Genomic DNA, 22,712 nt, shown 5'->3' on the forward strand with positions numbered 1-22,712 from the left:
TACATGTACATTACACATATACAGCTCAGCTACATGTACATTACACATATACAGCTCAGCTACCTGTACATTACACACATACAGCTCAGCTACATGTACATTACACATATACAGCTCAGCTACCTGTACATTACACACATACAGCTCAGCTACATGTACATTACACACATACAGCTCAGCTACATGTACATTACACACATATACAGCTCAGCTACATGTACATTACACATATACAGCTCAGCTACATGTACATTACACATATATAGCTCAGCTACATGTACATTACACACATACAGCTCAGCTACATGTACATTACACACATATACAGCTCAGCTACATGTACATTACACATATATACAGCTCAGCTACATGTACATTACACACATATACAGCTCAGCTACATGTACATTACACACATACAGCTCAGCTACATGTACATTACACACATACAGCTCAGCGACATGTACATTACACATATACAGCTCAGCTACATGTACATTACACATATACAGCTCAGCTACATGTACATTACACAGACAGCTCAGCTACATGTACATTACACAGACAGCTCAGCTACATGTACATTACACATATACAGCTCAGCTACATGTACATTACACACATACAGCTCAGCTACATGTACATTACACATATACAGCTAAGCTACATGTACATTACACACATATACAGCTCAGCTACATGTACATTACACATATACAGCTCAGCTACATGTACATTACACACATATACAGCTCAGCTACATGTACATTACACACATATACAGCTCAGCTACATGTACATTACACACATACAGCTCAGCTACATGTACATTACACATATATACAGCTCAGCTACATGTACATTACACATATACAGCTCAGCTACATGTACATTACACATATACAGCTCAGCTACATGTACATTACACACATACAGCTCAGCTACATATACATTACACACATACAGCTCAGCTACATGTACATTACACACATATACAGCTCAGCTACATGTACATTACACATATACAGCTCAGCTACATGTACATTACACACATACAGCTCAGCTACATGTACATTACACATATACAGCTCAGCTACATGTACATTACACATATACAGCTCAGCTACATGTACATTACACATATACAGCTCAGCTACATGTACATTACACACATACAGCTCAGCTACATGTACATTACACACATACAGCTCAGCTACATGTACATTACACATATACAGCTCAGCTACATGTACATTACACACATATACAGCTCAGCTACATGTACATTACACACATACAGCTCAGCTACATGTACATTACACACATACAGCTCAGCTACATATACATTACACACATACAGCTCAGCTACATGTACATTACACACAGGGCTCTGCTGCAGGCATATATAACACACATACACAGCTCTGCTCCACACACAATACACACACACAGCTCTGCTGCACACACATCACTCAGCTCATCCAGCACAGCAGAGTCCTGCATACACTGAGCAGCAGCCCCTGATCATGTGACTGAACACATGACTGTGACATCATGGCAGGTCCTGTAACAACAAGGTAAGCACATGGTATGTTGGTTCTCCCTCCTCTGTCTCCTGGTTTATGCTCTTTAGTCAGTGATATTGATGGATATTATAGGTTCTTCCTCCTCTCTTGTACATCGTCATCATCACCGCAGCAGGTCACACTGCTCACCACTTATCTGTAATGTCTCGCCCAAGTGAAGAATTTAAAGTGCACCTGTTATTCTGCGCTGCCTCCTCTGCCCCCTACTGTTTGGTGTGGAGAGATGCAGCTCACACCGGGGGTCAGGTCCCTGAAAAAACCCTATTTATATTAGACTAGTATATAGAACTCGCTGGGTGTGAAAGATTTTCTTGGCAGCACGATCTCCCGGCATGAGCAGCGTCTCTTCTTGCCAAACCTTGAGGGGTCGGAGAAAACCGAGCTGCTTTTAATACTTTTGGATCCATATAGCGGCTTGTCTTGTGCAGACAGGTTGTGTTTTTTGTGTTGTTTCCTCATATATTTTATTGGTTATGTTTAATCATGGTTTGTTATGGTGCGTTTACACGGAACGATTATTGTTCGAATTTTTGCAATAACGATGGCATTTGAGCGATAATCGGCTCTTGGAAACACAACGAACGATCAGGCTTCGAGCGAGAAATCGTTCATTGTGATCTTTCAACATGTTCTCAAATTGTCGTTGGTCGTTCGCTAAAATTCGACTTTCAAAGATTCACCCTATGTGTGAGATGGGGATAAGCGATCTCAAAAACTCAAAAAAATATCGATTTTTCTAACGATTTATTCATCTAAACACTGATCGTTATAAAAACCAAATTGTTGCTTCAAAATCGGCAAACGATCGATTGGGCAAATTATTGCTTCATGTTAACGGACCATTAGGGTTTTTTATCCTGTTTGTAACGCCATAAAATCAGAATGAACACATTGCTAACAGCCCTTTGTGAGCTGACAAATTTTTATCACAGCCAGCAGAAACTTTTTCAGCAATTTGCTCTATTTTTGGCAGGATCAGGGTTAAATACCCTTGGGTGGTGAAAGCCATCCGCTCACTGGCTGTATATCCTTAGGGTCCTATTAGACAAAGCGATTTTTAACGATAAATGATTGCAAAAATGATTGTTTATCGTTAAGCTGAGGTCAATCACCATATAATGGTGCGTTTACACGGAACGATTATCATTCGAATTCTAACAATAACGATCACATTTGAGCGATAATCGGCTCGTGTAAACACAGGGAACGATCAAGCAATGAACGATGAATCGTTCATCGTGATCTTTCAACAGGTTTTAAAATATCGTTGGTCGTTCATTGAAAATTCACAGATCGTTTAAACAGTCTTTCAATGATTCACCCTAATATGTGAGATAGGCTTAAGCGATCTTAAAACGATCGCAATAACGATTTTTTTCAAACGATATATCGTTCCGTCTAAACGCTGATCGTTATAAAAAACACATTGTTACTTCGAAATCGTTAATTATCGCTCTGTGTAAACGGACCATTACGCGGAACGATAATCGTTTGTTATGATGGTGACTACAATTGTTTACGCCATCTGTTCCCAGCAAAACAATGAGCAATGTGCAATTACACTGAAGGATTGGTGTACAAATGCGGAATTACAGCGAACGAATGCGGAATTACAGTGAACGTATTCGGAATTAGGGTCCTATTCCACGAAGCGATTTTTCGACCAATAACGATAAACGATCTTGAACAACCTGAAATCATTTGCCCAATTACTGAAACGATGATCGTTACTTATGATCATTCTTATGATCGTCCTGTCGTCACTAATGCTTTCATAGCTACTGCGAACGACGTCTCACTACACCGAACGATCTGTGAACGTTTTGCAAACGATAAAAATAGGTTTAATCGTTGTCTGCTATTACACGAAGCGATGATCATTCAATTAAGAACAATCTAAAGTTTTTTCGAACGATAATCGTCTTGTGTAATAGGGCCCTTATGTAGTTCTGGTCTATTACATAACGGGAAGCCCCCACATGCCCAGACGCTCTTGAGATTTTCTGATGTCTAGACATTACTATTGGCCCCATATCAGCATCCCAGATCCTTAAACTTCTCCGTTTTTCCTGCTTCCGATGCATCAACTTCTAGATCTGCCGGTTCACTTGCCCCTAATATTTCTCGACCCTTGACCGACAACATTGTCACCAGATAATCATTGCTATTCACTTCACCTCTTGTAAAGGACTTTGATATTGATGGACAGAACATACTGGAGAGCACTGTAATATCTCCTCAAATGTTCTTATTACATCCAGTAACTGTATTTTTATATATTTATTTTTTGTACCTTGACTCTGCTCCTTACCGTGCAGGATCCTCTGCTGATCTCTTCCATGTGAAAGTATTTTCCCGACTGACCCATCAAGGATGAAGAGAGACAAGAACAAAATGGCAATGAGGATGATAAACCTCACCCTAGAGATAATATTCCGGCTTACTGGAGAGGTGAGGGATTCTGGGAGTGATGTCATCATGACATCATTCTTATCTATGGAATAACAGATGGATAGGACTGGAGAGGTGAGGGATTCTGGGAGTGATGTCATCATGACATCATTCTTATCTATGGAATAACAGATGGATAGGACTGGGGAGGTGAGGGATTCTGGGAGTGATGTCATCATGACATCATTCTTATCTATGGAATAACAGATGGATAGGACTGGAGAGGTGAGGGATTCTGGGAGTGATGTCATCATTACATCATTCTTATCTATGGAATAACAGATGGATAGGACTGGAGAGGTGAGGGATTCTGGGAGTGATGTCATCATGACATCATTCTTATCTATGGAATAACAGATGGATAGGACTGGAGAGGTGAGGGATTCTGGGAGTGATGTCATCATGACATCATTCTTATCTATGGAATAACAGATGGATAGGACTGGAGAGGTGAGGGATTCTGGGAGTGATGTCATCATGACATCATTCTTATCTATGGAATAACAGACGGATAGGACTGGAGAGGTGAGGGATTCTGGGAATAGATGGAGTGATAATAATGTGTCTCTCCATACACAGGATTACACAGTAGTAAAGAAGAAGTCCTCTAGTGGGCGCTGTGGGGCCCCTGGGTGTGAAGGATGGGGAAGAACCCTGAGCCCAATCCCGGGGCCCCTGATACATGAGGAAATGGAGGAAGAGAAGATCCTAGAAGTCACCAACAAGATGGTGGAGCTGCTGAGTGGAGAGGTGAGACTGTGGCTGCTGGGAATGCTGGGACATTATACAGTAACACCACTGGAGGGGTGGGGGGGATGACTGTGTGATCATTGTGTGTGTCAGGTTCCTATAAGGTGTCAGGACGTGGCGGTCTATTTCTCCATGGAGGAGTGGGAGTATGTAGAAGGACACAAGGATCAGTACAAGGATGTGATGCTGGAGGATCAGCAGCCCCTCCCATCAGCAGGTAATAGACAGGACTATATACACACCTCCTCTCTGTATTATCTGGATGGAAAGAATGAATTCAGTCTCTGTATGTGTTCCCTCCAGTCAGATCCAGTAAGAGAACAGCACCAGAGAGATGTCCCCGTCCTCTTCTCCCACAGGATCAGGATCAGGTAGATGGAGATGTTCCCTATGATCTGTACATCCCACCTGACTTCTCCTCCTGTCTGATGACTTTTACAATATTTCTCTCACATCTTATGAATCAGGGGGAAGATGCTCCAGAGACAGATGACAGCAGTGATGAGCAGTATAAGGAGGACATCACTACAGGTAACCGCCCAGGTGAGTAGTGACCACTAAATGCAGAGAACACTCACACATTCTCCTCAGCCACTGGCTGTGCTTAGTTCTCACAAATTTTATTACTAGGAAAGGATTAGCATTGTACACTCCTATCAGGTTACTGTGTGAACAGGAGGATACATAACATGAAGACATAAACCCAGATAACAGAAATGATTCAATTTTTTCAGCATGAATTATACTTGGGGATGTACCAGGACCAGGCAGCCATAGCTTGTGGTGGATGGTGCAAGTATTTGTTTATAGCCAGAGCCATTAGAAGCTTATAATGGATATTAAAGTCTTTGTGTATGAACTGCTGGCTTCATCTAAGACTACATGTGCTGCTTCTCTGTCTCCCTCTCCTCTCCCCTCCCTTCTGAGAAGGCTGAACAAGTCCCTATCTGCAACTTTGTAATGCTGGGAGGGTTAATCAGTCACGTTGTTGATGAACTCACTATGATTAACACCCCCGGCATTACAAAAATGCAGATAAGGACTTGTTTACATCAGCCATCTCAGAAGGGAGGGGGAGACAGGGAGAACAGCTCACACGCAGATTTTTGTGTCTTCAGTAGAAAGCAGCAGCTTAAAAATGGGGTAAGGAGACTGAATAGATAAATAACACGTATGTAAAGAATTTTAAATCTTACTATGGGCAGCAACATATGAATAGTTATGTTTAAGTGGAATACCCCTTTAAGTTAATTTCAATGGAAATTTTATAGAAATGTTTTTTTTCATGGCAGAGTGTACCCGGAGATCAGAGGGACATCAGATATCTCCAGATATTACAGCAGATGGTCAGATCACACAAGATACATATGAAGAACATTCTATTACCCCAGATATACCCCCAGCCCCTCACAGCAAAGATCTGGCATCTCATCCTTTTGAACTATTTCTATGTTCTGATTCATTGCAGTTTTTTGAGCTAGATAAAAGTCACAGGGATGTTGACTATCAAAGTAGTAATACTGAGGAGAAGCCCTTTTCTCATTCAGAAGATGGAAAATGTATCAACCAGCTGTCAGATCTTGTCACACCTGTCAGAATTCACGCAGGCAAAAAGCTATTTTCATGTTCAGGGTGTGGGAAATGTTTTACTCAAAAATCCAATCTTATTCAACATCAAAGAAGTCACACAGAGGAGAGGCCGTTTTCCTGTTCAGAATGTGGGAAATGTTTTAACCAGAAATCAGATCTTGTTAAACATCAGCGAATTCACACAGGGGTGAAGCCATTTTCATGTTCAGAATGTGGGAGATGTTTTACCCAGAAGTCAAATCTTGTTGAACATAAGAAAAGGCACACTGGAGAGAAGCCATATTCTTGTTTAGAATGTGGGAAATGTTTTACTGTGAAATCAAATCTTGTTAAACATCAAAGAACTCACACAGGGGAGAAACCCTTTTCATGTTCGGAGTGTGGGAAATATTTTACCCGGAAATCAAATCTTGTGGACCATCAAAAAACACACACAGGGGAGAAACCGTTTTCATGTTCAGAATGTGGTAAATCTTGCTCTCAGAAATCAAATCTTGTCAAACATCAGATGAGTCACACAGGAGCGAAACCATTTCCATGTCCGGAATGTGGAAAATATTTTTCCCGGAAATCACACCTTGTTGAACATCAAAGAACTCACACAGGAGAGAAGCCATATTCATGTACTGTATGTGGGAAGTGTTTTAACCAGAAGTCAGCTCTTACTGCACACCAAAGAACTCACACAGGAAAACACTTATCATGTTCAGAATGTGCAAAATGTTTTATTCACAAAACTCATCTTCTTGAACATCAAATAACTCACACAGAGAAGTAGCTTTTTAAAATTTACTGTTATTAACTTGTTTTGTTGACAAATGGTGCTAGAAAAAAACAACCATTACAGTCAATAATGATATATACACGAGACAAGGAAAGCAATCTACAACACTTAATAAAGACTAAGAAATCTAAGCACGCACTAAGAAATATCTTTTATGCAAAAAAACATAAAAAACAGAACTAAAGTAAACTTTCTCCTCCTTTGTATTTCCCCCTGTAAGCCTACAAACTTCCCCCCTCCCCCCCAATCATTTTTGCATTAAATATTAGCTCACCCATAGCTGTATATCTTTCTAAAATCAACTAATCATGGCTGCTGCACCGTCTAGCAGCTTTCAAGGTGGACTCACCCCCTCTGGAAGCATAAAATCATGTAAATGGAATCCTCTCTGTCTTGCTCCTTCTTCCTGGCTCCCACCTTCCGTGTCTGGAACACATGTCCTCCCTCTCTGCTGTGGGCTGGGCTTTAAGTGCTAACGCTGACCAGGGACCAATGCAGAGCAGTTATGTCAGGGGAGGGCTGGGTTACCGCTGCTAACCCGGCCCACTGCAGAGACGGAGTACAGTTGTTCCATGTCTCTAGTAAGAAAGGGCACAGAACAAGGAGCCCTCAGACTGCCTGTCTTCCCATACTCCGACACCCATTCTCATCTTACCCCACAGCCTTGTAAATCACCCCTGCTGCCCTGTCACATTCTTCCCCCGCTGTCCTGACACACTCTCGCCAGCTGTCCTGTCACACTCTCCCCTGCTGTCCTGTCACGGTCTCGCCCGCTGTCCTGTCACACTCTCTCCTGCTGTCCTGTCACACTCTCCTTCGCTGTCCTGTCACAGTCTCGCACGCTGTGCTGTCACATTCTCGCCCACTGTCCTGTCACATTCTGCCCCTGATGTCCTGTCACATTCTGCCCCTGATGTCCTGTCACATTTTCGCCCACTGTCCTGTCACACTCTCTCCTGCTGTCCTGTCACAGGCTCGCCCGCTGTCCTGTCACATTCTCCCTCACTGTCCCGTCACAGGCTCTCCCGCTGTCCCATCACAGTCTTGTTCACTGTCCTGTCACACTCTCCCTCGCTGTCCCGTCACAGGCTCTCCCGCTGTCTTGTCACACTCTGCCTCGCTGTCCTGTCACAGTCTCGTTCGCTGTCCTGTCACTCACAATGTGACAGGGCAGCAGGAGCACAATGTGGCAGGACATCGGGAGCAGAATGTGACAGGGCAGCAGGAGCACAATGTGGCAGGACATCGGGAGCAGAATGTGACAGGGCAGCAGGCACAATATGACAGGACAGTGAGGGCAGAATGTGACAGGGCAGCAGGAGCACAATGTGGCAGGACATCGGGAGCCAGGGGCGGAACTACCGCCGTAGCGGCTGCTACAGGGCCCCTAGCATCGGGGGGCCCGTGGTCTGGGCCCCCGGAGCTTACTGCCTACAACACCCGGTGGCCGAGCGGGCCTCCCGGGTGTTCAGTGTTCTGATTGACAGCGCAAGAAGCCATAGGCTTCCCGCCCTGTCAATCACTCTTGTGACCGCAAGCAGCATTTGCTTGCGATCACAAGAGTGTTGCCCCCGCCCCCGACAGATCAGCAGCTTCCAGGCGAAATCCCAGGCAGCGACATCACTGAGGTCAGTGTGCGTCGCGGCGGCTGGGACTTCCGGTACAGGAAGTGACGCGCACCCTGTACCGGAAGTCCCAGCCGCCGCGGCGCACACTGAGCTCAGTGGTGGCGCTGCCCGGGACTTCGCCTGGAAGCTGCTAATCCGTCGGGTGCAGATGAAGAGAGAAGAAGAGGCCTGCGACCGACGGGGGATCGTGTGGTTAGGTGAGTTGTGAGTTGTTTTTTTTTATCAGAGGGGAACACTGGGGGCTGTATATATATGGGGGATGCACAGCACTAGGGGCTGTGTATATATATATATATATATATATATATGAGGGATGCACAATACTGGGGGCTGTATATATATATGGGGGAGGGACAGCACTGGGGGCTGTATATATATGGGGGAGGCACAGCACTGGGGGCTGTATATATAGGGGAGGGACAGCACTGGGGGCTATATATATGGGGTAGGCACAGCACTGCGGGCTATATATATATATATGGGGGATGCACAATACTGGGGGCTGTATATATATGGGGAGGCACAGCACTGGGGGCTATATATATGGGGGAGGCACAGCACTGGGGGCTATATATATAGGGGAGGCACAGCACTGGGGGCAATATATATGGGGGAAGCACAGCACTGGGGGCTATATATATGGGGGAGGCACAGCACTGGGGGCTATATATATGGGGGAGGCACAGCACTGGGGGCAATATATATGGGGGAGGCACAGCACTGGGGGTTATATATATGGGGGAGGGAAAACACTGGGGGCTATATGGGGGAGGCTCAACACTGGGGGCTGCATATATGGGGGAGGCACAACACTGGGGGCTATATATATATGGGGAGGCACAACACTTGGGGCTATATATATGGGGGAGGGAAAACACTGGGGGCTATATATATGGGGAGGGACAACACTGGGGGCCATTTGTAAGGGGAACAACACTGGGGGCAATCTATAAGGAGGACGTCACAGAGGAGGCATCTATAAGGGTAACTACGTTGCGGGATGTATATAATAGGGCATGTGCAGAGGGGGGGGTATTTATTTTAGTGGACTAAACAGAGGGGACTACACAGAGGCGGCCATATACTACAGGGCAGTGATAGGGAACCTTGGCTCTCCAGCTGTTTAAAAACTACAGCTTTAGCTTTGACTGTCTACACATGATGGGAGTTGTAGTTTTGCAACAGCTGGAGAGCTGAGGTTCCCTACCCCTGGTATAGGGGATGCACAGAGGTTGTCATCTACTATAAACACAGAGGGGCTCTCTACTATAGTAGATGCACACAGGGCCATCTATGTGGAAGACTGAACAAGGGACTATCTATAAGGAGCCAGGGCTACCCACTGAAAGAGGGCTTAAAGGGGCCGAAACAGATGTGCAGTGTGTATAGAGATGAGGATGGTGCCAGAGTGAGGAGCCTAATATGTCTGTCTGGCAGATTCTGTGGATTCGTGGCTCTGAGAAGTTCTTATAATGGCCCAGGACAGATGAGAAGAAGATGAAAAGGGAAGAACTCCGATCAGAGAAGACGTCCCCTGTGAGTCACTAAATATATTTGCACTGTAATTGATATGTAGTACAGACCCTGTGTAGAGCTGGGTGTGTTGACGGTGGTCGGTTGGGGGGGGGGGGCAATTAAAAGTTTGCTATGGGGCCCAGCCATTTCTAGTTACGCCCCTGCCGGGAGCAGAATGTGACAGGGCAGCGGGCACAATATGACAGGACAGTGAGGGCAGAATGTGACAGGGCAGCGGGCACAATGTGACAGGACAGTGAGGGCAGAATGTGACAGGACAGCGGGGACAATATGACAGGACAGTGAGGGCACAATATGACAGGACAGTGAGGGCAGAATGTGACAGGGCAGCGGGCACAATATGACAGGACATTGAGGGCAGAATGTGACAGGACAGCGGGGGCAGAATGTGACAGGACAGCGGGGACAATATGACAGGACAGTGAGGGCAGAATGTGACAGGACAGTGAGGGCAGAATGTGACAGGACAGCGGGGGCAGAATGTGACAGGACAGTGAGGGCAGAATGTGACAGGACAGCGGGGGCAGAATGTGACAGGACAGTGAGGGCAGAATGTGACAGGACAGCGGGGGCAGAATGTGACAGGACAGTGAGGGCAGAATGTGACAGGACAGCGGGGGCAGAATGTGACAGGACAGCGAGGGCAGAATGTGACAGGACAGCGGGGGCAGAATGTGACAGGACAGCGAGAGCAGAATGTGACAGGACAGCGGGGGCAGAATGTGACAGGACAGCGGGGGCAGAATGTGACAGGGCAGCGGGCACAATATGACAGGACAGTGAGGGCAGAATGTGACAGGACAGTCAGGGCAGAATGTGACAGGACAGCGGGGGCAGAATGTGGCAGGACAGTGAGGGCAGAATGTGACAGGACAGTGAGGGCAGAATGTGACAGGACAGTCAGGGCAGAATGTGACAGGACAGCGGGGGCAGAATGTGACAGGACAGCGGGGGCAGAATGTGGCAGGACAGTGAGGGCAGAATGTGACAGGACAGCGGGGGCAGAATGTGACAGGACAGCGGGGGCAGAATGTGACAGGGCAGCGGGGGCAGAATGTGACAGGACAGCGGGGGCAGAATGTGGCAGGACAGCGGGGGAGACTGTGACAGGACAGCGGGGGCAGAATGTGGCAGGACAGCGGGGGAGACTGTGACAGGACAGCGAGGCAAAATGGACGTGTCAATTCTTTGGGCGTAAAGCTGATCTGTGGCAGAAAATTCTGCTTGTAAATTCTGTAGCGTGAACAACAGAGCGGAAACTCCATTAAACACAATAGGACTTTGGTCTGTTCATATTTTACAGGAGGAATTTCAAGCAGAAATTAAGATTCCTCTTCAATTCCTCACCTATTCCTCCGTGTGAACATACCCAAAGAATTGCCATGTGAATTGTTTGGGCGGATTCTGCTAGAGGATTCCTATAGAAGTCCGCTTGTATTCCGCCTCCCTTCTGCTCCTATACTGCCAGAGCCGAATAGGTGAGGAATTTCATGCAGAAAACAATTCCTCGCTGAATACTCGCCTACTCCTCAGTGTGAATATACCCTTACATGAAGTGAAGGGAGCTGAATTGTAATACCACACACAACCTGAGAACAGGGGTGGTGATGTTATTACAAAATAGTGGCTGTTCTTTTTCTTATCCTGGATAACTCCCTTAACCCCTTAAGGACCGGGGCAATTTTGATTTTTGCGTTTTCGTTTTTTCCTCCTTGTGCATAAAAGGCCATAGCAGTTGCATTTTTTCACCTAGAAACCCACATGAGCCCTTATTATTTTCCTATTCAACGGTTTTTATTTAGAAAAAGAAGTGCACACACATGAAAATCCAAACATAGGACATAATACACGTGACACGCAGGTAAGTACAATCAAGACCAAAACGCAATGTACAGCGGGTGGGGCCAACTATCCGTAATCTAGACAGTAATCAAAGTGCTAGAGTAAAAGAAGCTAACAGTAGAGACCAAGAAGAGGCCGAGCGAACGAGAGCCGCCATACAGAACCTGCTAGGTGTTATATTATCACATCAGTGCGAACTTGATAAAACAGGAAGAACCAGAGGAAAAGCTTGCAAACAGCAAAAGGAGAAGAACAAAGAAACAGAGAGAAGAAAGAGGGAGATTGCCAATGTGGTCCGTCCAAGCCCCATATCGAACCCAAAGCTCCCAAGAAACTCAAATCACGGACGGGAGGGACCCCCGTATCTATAGTACTCAGGAGATTCAACAAAGGCCGCCCAAGGCATCCACAAAACTGTGGTATTCCGCGAACTGGTAAGCAGCTCCGCTCTCAGTTCCTCCATCCGATGGATCATCATCACCTCCTTCAACCATTCCAGCACCGTAGGCACTGCAGTGTCCCTCCAGTGTCTGGGTATGACCGCGTGCGCCGCTGTCAAAAGAAACCTGATCAGCGATCTCTTTTGGGCCTTCAGGGTCCCAGGTAGCCTTAATAGCAGCAGGACCAAGGGATCGGAAGGCAACTGGGCAGAGGTGATCACCTTAATCAAGTCAATCACCTGTGACCAGAATGGCTGGAGCCTAGCGCACTCCCACCAGATATGAAGCATAGATCCCTGTGCCGATTCACATCTCCAACAGCTATCAGGAACCGTAGGGTATAATGCGTGCAAGAACGTCGGCACTCTATACCACCTGGATAATATCTTATAGTTAGTTTCCTGATATCTGACGGAGATCGATGACTTGTGGCAAAAATGGTAAATTTTCCCCCAGTCAGCTGGGCTAATCACACATGCAAGTTCCCGCTCCCAACCCCCCTGAAAAGCCGGGGGCGACGAGCTCGAGGAGGAGAGTAAGAGAGCGTATATCAACGATACTGCGTGACCAGGGAAGGCACCCGCCACACATAGATCCTCAAAGGGAGACAGGGGCCTGTGGAACTTCAAGAGGGTCTTATTTGTGGCATAATAATGCGACAGTTGGTTATACTGTAATAACATTGCATTAGATCTATCACCCTCCGGGACTATATCTACATAGCTCTTTAGAGTCGATGCCGTCAGGAAGTGACGGATATGGAGAGTCCCCACAGACCCGGAGCCCAAGAAGGTAGCGGAGGCCCCTCCAGGCAGGAAGTCCGGATTATGTGTGAGTGGGGTTAACGGCCCACCAGCCACAAATAATGGGACCTTTCGGAACTGTGTGTGGAATGCAGAGATCGTGGTGGAGGAAACAAAGGGCAGAGAAGCCACTTGCGAGCGCGGCCATCTGGACTGGTACATCCACAAAATGGATGAAAGTGGCGTGTCCGCCACCTCCGACTCTACCGCCACCCACAGCTTCGCTGCACCGTTATGAAACCAATCCAAGACTCTAGTTGACACCGCAGCCAGGTAATATAAGAAAGGGTCTGGGAGAGCCAGCCCACCGGCAGCCTTGGGCCTGATCAGAGTGGATCTAGCGATCCGGGGTCGAGCGCGCTTCCAGACAAATCTAGAGAAGGTCTTAGTGAGGTCAGCAAAGAATCTCCTAGGGATGGCGGTAGGGATTGTTTGGAACAAGTAAAGTAAACGGGGGAGCACGTTCATTTTAAGTATGTTTATCCGCCCAATCCATGAGAATTCCTTTCTATCCCACTTTGTGAGGTCACCCTTGAAACGCTCCAATAAGGGTGCAAAATTGAGCAAGAACGTCTGAGACAAGGTCGCGGGTATATGGACTCCCAGGTACTTAAATGCCTTGTCCTTCCAGGCGAAGGGGTAAGAGGCCTGCAGCACATTCAGGTCGTGTTTATTTATATTCAGATTGAGGGCCACACTTTTAGTCAGATTGATCTTATAGTTACTGAGAGCACTGAAATGCTGCAAAGTGGCCATCAGAGCAGGGATAGAGGAAGACGGCTCCGTGATATACAGTAGCAGATCATCAGCGAATGCCGAGCATTTAAGGTGATGAGAGCCAATTCGGACGCCTTTAATGTCCCCATTGGCCCTTATAGCTTGCATGAGATGCTCCATAACCAATACATATATAAGCGGGGACAAAGGGCAACCCTGTCGGGTGCCATTATTAATACGGAAGGGGTCAGAGAGAGAGCCGTTGATCCTAATCTGTGCCCTAGGGCAAGCATACAAGGCCATTATACGCGAGAGCATAGAAGGGCCAAGACCAACACCAGTCAGGGCCCCACGTAAGAAGCCCCAGTCCACCCGATCAAAAGCCTTTTCGGCATCTAAAGATAACAAAACCGTCGGGATATTGTGGGTCTGGACATGATTAATAATCGAGAATGTCTTCAGGGTATTATCCCTGGCCTCCCGCAAGGGGACAAACCCAACCTGATCGGGATGGACTAGGGCCCCCAGGTGAGGCGCCAACCTTAGCGCCATCAGCTTTGCAAATAACTTGGTATCCGTATTAAGCAAAGAGATCGGACGATAGCTAGGGCACAGATTAGGATCCTTTCCTTCTTTAGGAATTACAGTAATATAAGCTAACTGGAACGTGGAAGGGAGGGGAGAATCTGCCGAGATAGCATTAAAGACCTCCAGGAGTCTAGGGGACAATTCGGTCTGAAGGGTTTTATAAAATTTTGCCGTGTACCCATCCGGGCCCGGACTCTTCCCGGTCGGCAGGCCACGGATTGCAGCATTCAGCTCCTCCACTGTGAAAGGGCGTTCTAGATCCTCCAAAACCTCGGGGGGCAGGCGCGGGAGTGCAGTCTGCCTAAGGAACGAGGCAACAGAATCCACTGTAGCGTCAGGAGACTTAGGGAGGGCGTATAAGCCCATATAATAGTCCCTGAATGCGGCCAGGATATCAGACGTTACATGTGATATTTCCCCATTGGAGCGTTTCACGGAAGCGATATGCATAGCTGCCCTCTTGTCGCGCAAAGCTCTCGCCAGCAACCGCCCTGACTTATTACCCCACTCATAGTACATACTGGAGCAAACTTGGCGAAATCTGTTTTGTTTGCGATCTAGCAGAGTACGTATATCCTGTCTCGTCTTCACAAGAGCCCTAAGTGTGTCTTCGTCTAGGGAATTTTTGTGCCTAAGTTCCAGGTCATGTAGCTCAGTGAGTAGCTTTTTCAGCTTAGATGCTGCATCCCTTTTCAGCCGTGCTCCATGCTTAATCAAGACTCCCCGCAGCACACACTTCAATGCCTCCCACTGTGTTTGAGGGGTACAGGGGTCAGTCGCGTGGTCAGCATTAAAGTGGTGTACAGAGGATTTTAAGTCAGCCAGGCATGCAACATCATGTAGTAACGACTCATTGAGCCGCCATGTAAAGGTCCGGGGCGCATCTACTGGGAAGGCCAGGACACAATGGACTGGAGCATGATCAGAGTACACTATGTTCCCAATAGACGCCGACACAACACGCGGGAGGATGTGGTGACTCGTGAAGACATAATCTAAGCGGCTATATACATTATGCACATGGGAGTAAAATGAATAATCACGATCCCCCGGGTGTAGGAGACGCCAGGCATCTGACAACTGCAGGGAATGGAGGGCTCTGCGAATCTTATGTATCTTATTATAGGACAGGGAGGAGCGCCCAGATGAGGTATCTAGCAGAGGATTGATTGCGACATTAAAGTCGCCACAGAGAATGATATGACCTTGGGCGAAAATTGTGAGCTCGTCAATGATTTTGGCTAAACACGTGTGTTGACCCTGGTTAGGGAGGTATATGGTGGCCACAGTAAAGAGCTGGCCCCTGATAGTACAACGAACAAACAGATACCGAGCTGCAGGATCAACACATGTGGCCAATACCTCACATTGAAGGGATTTATGGAAAAGGATCGCAACCCCTTTAGTTTTTGCTATGGTATTACTGCTATGGTACCACGTGGGATAGTACCTGTTACGAAAATTAGGGAGTTTGTCGTGCAAAAAATGAGTTTCTTGTAGACACAATATCTGCGTCCTCAGCTTGTGCATGGTATACAAAATTTGGGATCTCTTTTCGGGCTTGTTAAATCCCTGAACATTCAGGGATGATACTTTAAGTGACGCCATCACGGTATCTCATGCACAAGAGGAGGGCGCCGAGAAATACAGGGGAGACCACATTGGCAAGAAGAGTAGAAGGGAGAAAAAAGGGATAAAGATAAGAGAGAAGGAGAGAGATACACAAACAGCATCGCCATGATAGAGGCGGCAACCAAACTAGTAATGCAATCAATGATTGCGAGAAACCAATGGTGAATAAACAACCATTACCTATTGGGGGGTAAAGAAACATAGTAACAGTAATAGAACCAACCGTAGGGGGATCCGCTAATCGGACCTTCTATCTTAGCAATTTTCTAATACGTAATATGGAGGGGAAAACTTGGAATCAACACATAAATGCACGTATATATGGGTTACGATGATAAGCTTATGTTATACAACTAAAGATAGGCACTATGAGGCCAGGCCAGTTGCCTAGAGATCATTTCACCCAGTCCTGTAGGTGACAGCTCAGAGTTCGGAGTCAGATCTGGAATCCTGTCTGGGACGCCGTCGTGGACGTTGTTGCCTCGGAGACATGCGGGATCGGCCTCCCGAGGGGCCACCAGCAGCCGCAGCAGCCGCCCCCGGCAATGCATAGGGGTCGCACAATATGGCCTCCCAGTCGGACAAACCAATCTCGGGTAAGTCCAATGCCCGAAGGAAACCGGGTAAATCAGGAGCGTTCCGGAGAGTCACAGTCTTACCCGCCTGAGTAACAATAAGCGCAAAGGGAAACCCCCAGCGGTAGGGGATGTTTCTGGATTGCAGCATTCCCAGTAGTGGCTTTAAGGAAGCACGGAGCCGTAGGGTCCGTCTGGATAGGTCCGGGAACAACTTCAATTTAGCACCATCAAAGTCAATCTCCGGGACGGATCTAGCCTTCATCATGATGCTTTCTTTAATAGCATAATAATGCACCCTGCATATCACATCTCTCGGTTTAGATGGATCCGGGCTTTGCGGGCGCAGGGCCCGATGTGCTCGATCTATTTCAATGTGAGATTGTGGAGGTCTCCCCAGTAGGGAATTAAAGATATCCATCAGAGTTGGTATGAGGTCAGGCGTGCGCGTTGCCTCCGGTAACCCCCGGATTCTAATATTGTTCCTCCTATTCCTATTTTCCAAATCATCTAGGTGAGATGCCAGATTCTGCTGTTGCAACGTATGGGAGGAGAGGGTGTCTTGTACATGCGACATGGTCTGTTGCATAGAAGTTTTAAATGTCTCTAAGTCCTGCACTTTAGATTGTAGGGAAGCAATATCAGTTTGCACCACCCCCAAGTCCCGCCGCCATGCAGCTTTGAGATCAGAGGATAACAGTTCCAAGTCTGCTTTAGTTGGGAGAAAGGCGAGGAGAGCCTGTAGCTCCGGGTGACCTTGCAAGATTGTAGCAGCAGCAGCTTGAGGCAGGGGCCCTCCTGGTGGAAGAGCGGTGCAGGGCGCCGTGGCATGCGCCATGGTAGGGACACAGTCAGATTGGGAATAGAGCAGGGGGGATAGAGCAGGAGAAGGAGCCAGGGAGGGGATATCAGACCGTGTGGCCATATGCTGCGGTGGAGATGGCGGCAGTGTCCGCGTCGCAGGAAGTTGTGAGGGTGACAGAGAGCAAGAGCCTGAATGACCCCCAGTCAAGCACGTTACAGGCACCAGCCTCTCCCCCAGTTCCAGGTGTGGGGGGATACTCGGGGCAGGCCCAGAGTCACAGCACGGCTCCAGAGCAGATATCAGAGGGAGTGCGGCAGACACCACACACGTGGCCAAGATGGCGCCTCCTGCGGGCTCCCCCCTGCACTCCTTACCCCTGTGCGGCGAGCCGCGGCTCAGGCTGTCTCCACTGCTGCCGGGTAAGGGTGATGCCGGGTCCCCGAGTCCGTCCCGCACCTCAGCCTCAACCTCTGCGGCCTCCCGAGGATAAGCTCCGGGCTCCTGGCGGCGCCCCTCTCCCACCGCACCGGACGTCTCCTCACCTCCACTCGTCAGCGGGATACGGTAAGTGCCGAGTCGGTCTCCCCGCGGCACCGGAGTCACCGCACTCACTCCACAGGCGGTCTCCAACAGCTGCGCCGGCGTCTGGCGGGTCCGTCTGGAGGCACGCTGAGGCAGCTGGAGGGAAGATGGCGGAAGGCGCTGGCCTCCTCTCTCCTCCGGAAGCCCCGACAGCGGGGCGAAATAATTGAAAATCGGGGTCTCTTGGGGTCTGGGTGGTGCAGGAGCTTTGCCGGACCTCCTAGTCTTCTTTAGCCCCATATGAGCCTGGCGTTTTCCCCTCACAGCGTCGGTCCACAGCGGAGCTCCTCTCACATGCGTCCGGCTCCCTGCATAGCTAGACACGCCCCCTCGCCCTTATTATTTTCAATGACAGACTGAATTTTTGCATAAAGTACACTGCGAAACCAGGAAAAAAATTCAATGTGTGGTGAAATTGAACAAAAAAACGCATTTTGTGGTTTTAGTGGATATGTGTTTTTACGCCGTTCGCCCTGGGGTAAAACTGACTTGTTATGCATGTTCCACAAGTCGTTACGATTAAAACGATATATAACATGTATAACTTTTCTTGTATCTGATGGCCTGTAAAAAATTTACAAATATACGTTCCTTAAAATCGCTCCATTCCCAGGCTTATAGCGCTTTTATCCTTTGGTCTATCGGGCTGTGTCAGGTGTCATTTTTTGCGCCATGATGTGATCTTTCTATCGGTACCTTGATTGCGCATATACGACTTTTTGATCGCTTTTTATTAACATTTTTCTGGATTTAATGCGACCAAAAATGCGCAATTTTGCACTTTGGGATTTTTTGGGCGCTTACGCAGTTTACCGTGCGAGATCAGAAATGTGATTAATTAATAGTTTAGGCGATTACGCACGCGGCGATAGCAAACATGTTTATTTATTTATTTACTTTCATTAATAACCTGGGAAAAGGGGGGTGATTCTGACTTTTATTAGGGGAGGGGGCTTTTTATTAATAACAACACTTTTTTTTTTACTTTTACACTTATACTAGAAGCCCCCCTGGGGTTAGGGTTATTCCCCCCTAAGGTTATGGTTATTCTCCCCTGGGGTTAGGGTTATTCCCCCCTGGGGTTATTCTCCCCTGGGGTTAGGGTTATTCCCCCCTGGGGTTAGGGTTATTCTCCCCTGGGGTTAGAGTTATTCTCCCCTGGGGTTAGAGTTATTCCCCCCTGGGGTTAGGGTTATTCTCCCCTGGGGTTAGAGTTATTCCCCCCTGGGGTTAGGGTTATTCTCCCCTGGGGTTAGGGTTATTCTCCCCTGGGGTTAGGGTTATTCCCCCCTGGGGTTAGGGTTATTCCCCCCTGGGGTTAGGTTTATTCCCCCTGGGGTTAGGGTTATTCCCCCCTGGGGTTAGGGTTATTCCCCCCGGGGTTATTCTCCCTGGGGGACTTCTAGTATAAGTGCTTTGATCTCTCATAGAGATCTCTGCAGCATAGATATGCTGCAGAGATCCATGAGATAGGCACTCGTTTACTTCCGGCTGCTGCAGCCGGAAGTAAACGAGTGCCGAGCCAGGGATGGCGCCATCTTGGAGCGGTCCCCGGCAGGCTTCAGAAACGGAGATCGCTCCTCCGGGATAACGTCCCGGAGGAGCGATCCCCCCACTAGACACCAGGGATGACGCTGCAAACGGTAATCGGATGCAGCTGTCAAACTTACTGTTACTGTATTAGCGGGCAAGGCGATCGGACCGTGCCCGCTAATACCTGTGGTCCCGGGCTACAAGCGGCACCCGGGACCGCCGCGGTTCAGAGCGCGGCCGCCGCGTGGCCCCGCTCTGAACGTCCTTAACGACCGCAGGGCGTAAATGGCCACTTTCTCCCAGAGACAGTGTCTCTCTTGTCTCCAGGTCAGGTGCGGTTTGCAATTTAGCTTCGTTCACTTCAATGGAACCGTGTTGCAATTTACTTCAATGGAATCGAGTGGCCTAACTTAAGACCAGTGTATGATTAGGCCAATCTTCATAAATGTCCTCAATGACTCACCGTACTGTTGTGTAGACGTCTCTGACGCCAACCACTAATTAGCACAAGCCATCACAGCCGTTTCGCACATTTTTGTATCCCGTCTTTGGACCCGTTCTATTTTATCAATGTCCTTTTTTAGGTGAGGTCTCCAGAACTGGACACAGTATTCCAGATGTGGTGTCACCAGAGCTCTATACAGCGGGATCACAATCTCCCTCTTCCTACTGGTTATGCCTCTAGCTATACACCCCAGCATACGATTATATATACAGCCCGGCATACCACTATATATACAGCCCAGCATACCATTAAATATACAGCCCAGCGTACTATTATATATACAGCCAAGTGTGTGATTTGCTTTCCCCACTACCTGGTTGCACTGGTGACTCATTTTAAGTCTGTCAGAAATCACTACCTCTAAATCCTTCTCTTCTGAAGTCTTTGCAAACACAGTACTGCCGATGTGATACTCGGATAGAGGATTCCTCCTCCCCAAGTGCATTTTTTTACCGTATTTTTTGGACTATAAAGCGCACTTAAAATACTATGATTTTCTAAGAAATTGTAAGTGCGCCTTATAGTCCAGTGCGCCTTATATATGGAACGGGACAGCTCTGGCCTCCATGGCGCAGATAGGCTGCTGAGCTCACATCTCCCCTCCACACAGCACAACGCAGCGCTCACTCACCTGGACTCCCGGCCCATGGCTCCGCAGGCCTGTCCTGCTGTCCCGCTCACCCGCTGTAGCGCTGTACCGCTCTCCCGTTGTAGGGCTGTACCACTCTCCTGCTGTCCCGCTCTCCCTGCTCTCCGCAGTCCGGATACAGGCTCAGGCATAGACTTTCATTCAATAGAGTCACCTAGTGGCCGGAGATAATAGAGCAACACTGTACTGTACTGAGGCTCCTAACTAGGGTGGCCACAATGCTCCATGCAGAATTCTGCCAACGGGACTCTCTGGCAAAATTCTGTCTATCCTGCATGGTGCATTACGGCCACCATAGTTAGGAGCCTCAGTAAGTACTGTGCTCAGCAGGTGACTTACGGTTTTCGTTTGTTCAAACTTATACACTATAATGCGGTGCGCCTTATATATGAACCTAGATGGCTTAGCAGGCTAAAATTGAAGGTGCGCCTTATAGTCCGAAAAATACGGTACATTTGGAAACGTTGAACTTCAATTTCCAATGTTTGGACCACTTATCTAGCAAAGCTAAATCACTCTCCATATTACTGACACCTCCAGGAATATCAACCCTGTTGCACACGTTTGTGTCGTTGTTTTGCTAACTCTTAAGCAAAAGGTTCAGATACGTATTTAAAGGAGGTGACCAATTAAGATACAAGGCAATTTTATTAAACAAATGATTAAAAAGATCATAAGAAATCTATAGAAGGATTATATACAGACAGTATATCACAAATACAATAACCAGGTGTTCTTAGTATGAGATTGCGTAGACTTTTGCATAGATATGAATACAAAGGTTAAGTACTTACAATATCATTAGTGCATAGTCAGATCATCTGTCCTTAAAGCATCAACCGTAATCGGTGAAGACAGAGAACAAGCATCACCAGGAATGTCATACCATCATCTGTCTGAGCATCAACCATCGGAGGCTACCGGCGAAGACAGAGAAAAACATCCTGGGGAAAAATGGCGTCCAATATACTTCAAATAGCCATCATTTAGTCCTAGCATTACAGTCGTCAGCAAACAGACAAACTTTACCCACCAACCCTTCCCCTATGTCACTAACAAAGATATTAAAAAGTTATGGGGGTGCGAATAATGAGTATATTCCCTAGCGTCCGGCTTGGCCCACCTCCATGAATCCGTCAATCCTAGCAGCGAAGCCCAGTTAGGTAATGTCTGATCCCTACTTCTAGGGGCGAGCGTCTCTCCCTTCCCCAACTTTCTGTCCTCCAGATGGTGCATTACCGCGTTGAAATGGCCTCTCACTATCGTGTTGGATACTGTATTACTAAGAAATCGTGTTGATAATAAAGAGAAAAAAAATCTTTGTTAGTATCATTTGGCCCATATATGTCCACTGATTCCTCAGCTGGAGTTTTAATATGGAGTGAGCAACACCTCCCCTCCTCATATGACCAGGCACTCAGCATTTTGTGATTATAAGCCTTATAAACTCCTACTTTATGATCCCGTGCCTCCGATCCATATACTTCCCCTACCCAGATTTTTTGTAGTCTAAAGAAATCCTCTTGTTTTAGAGTCTCTTGGAGAAATACTAGAAGAGAAAATCCCGGCACTCACCAAATGAAGTTATGCTTGTTTATTTATGTGCAAAAATAATCAAGTACAGGAGGATGCGTTTCAATATATAGCCTTCATGAGCTGATGAAGGCTATATGCCAAAACGCGTCCTACTGTACTTTATTATGTTTTGCACATAAA

Source organism: Dendropsophus ebraccatus, chromosome 3, assembly GCF_027789765.1.
Source record: "Dendropsophus ebraccatus isolate aDenEbr1 chromosome 3, aDenEbr1.pat, whole genome shotgun sequence".
NCBI classification, from domain to species: Eukaryota; Metazoa; Chordata; class Amphibia; order Anura; family Hylidae; genus Dendropsophus; species Dendropsophus ebraccatus.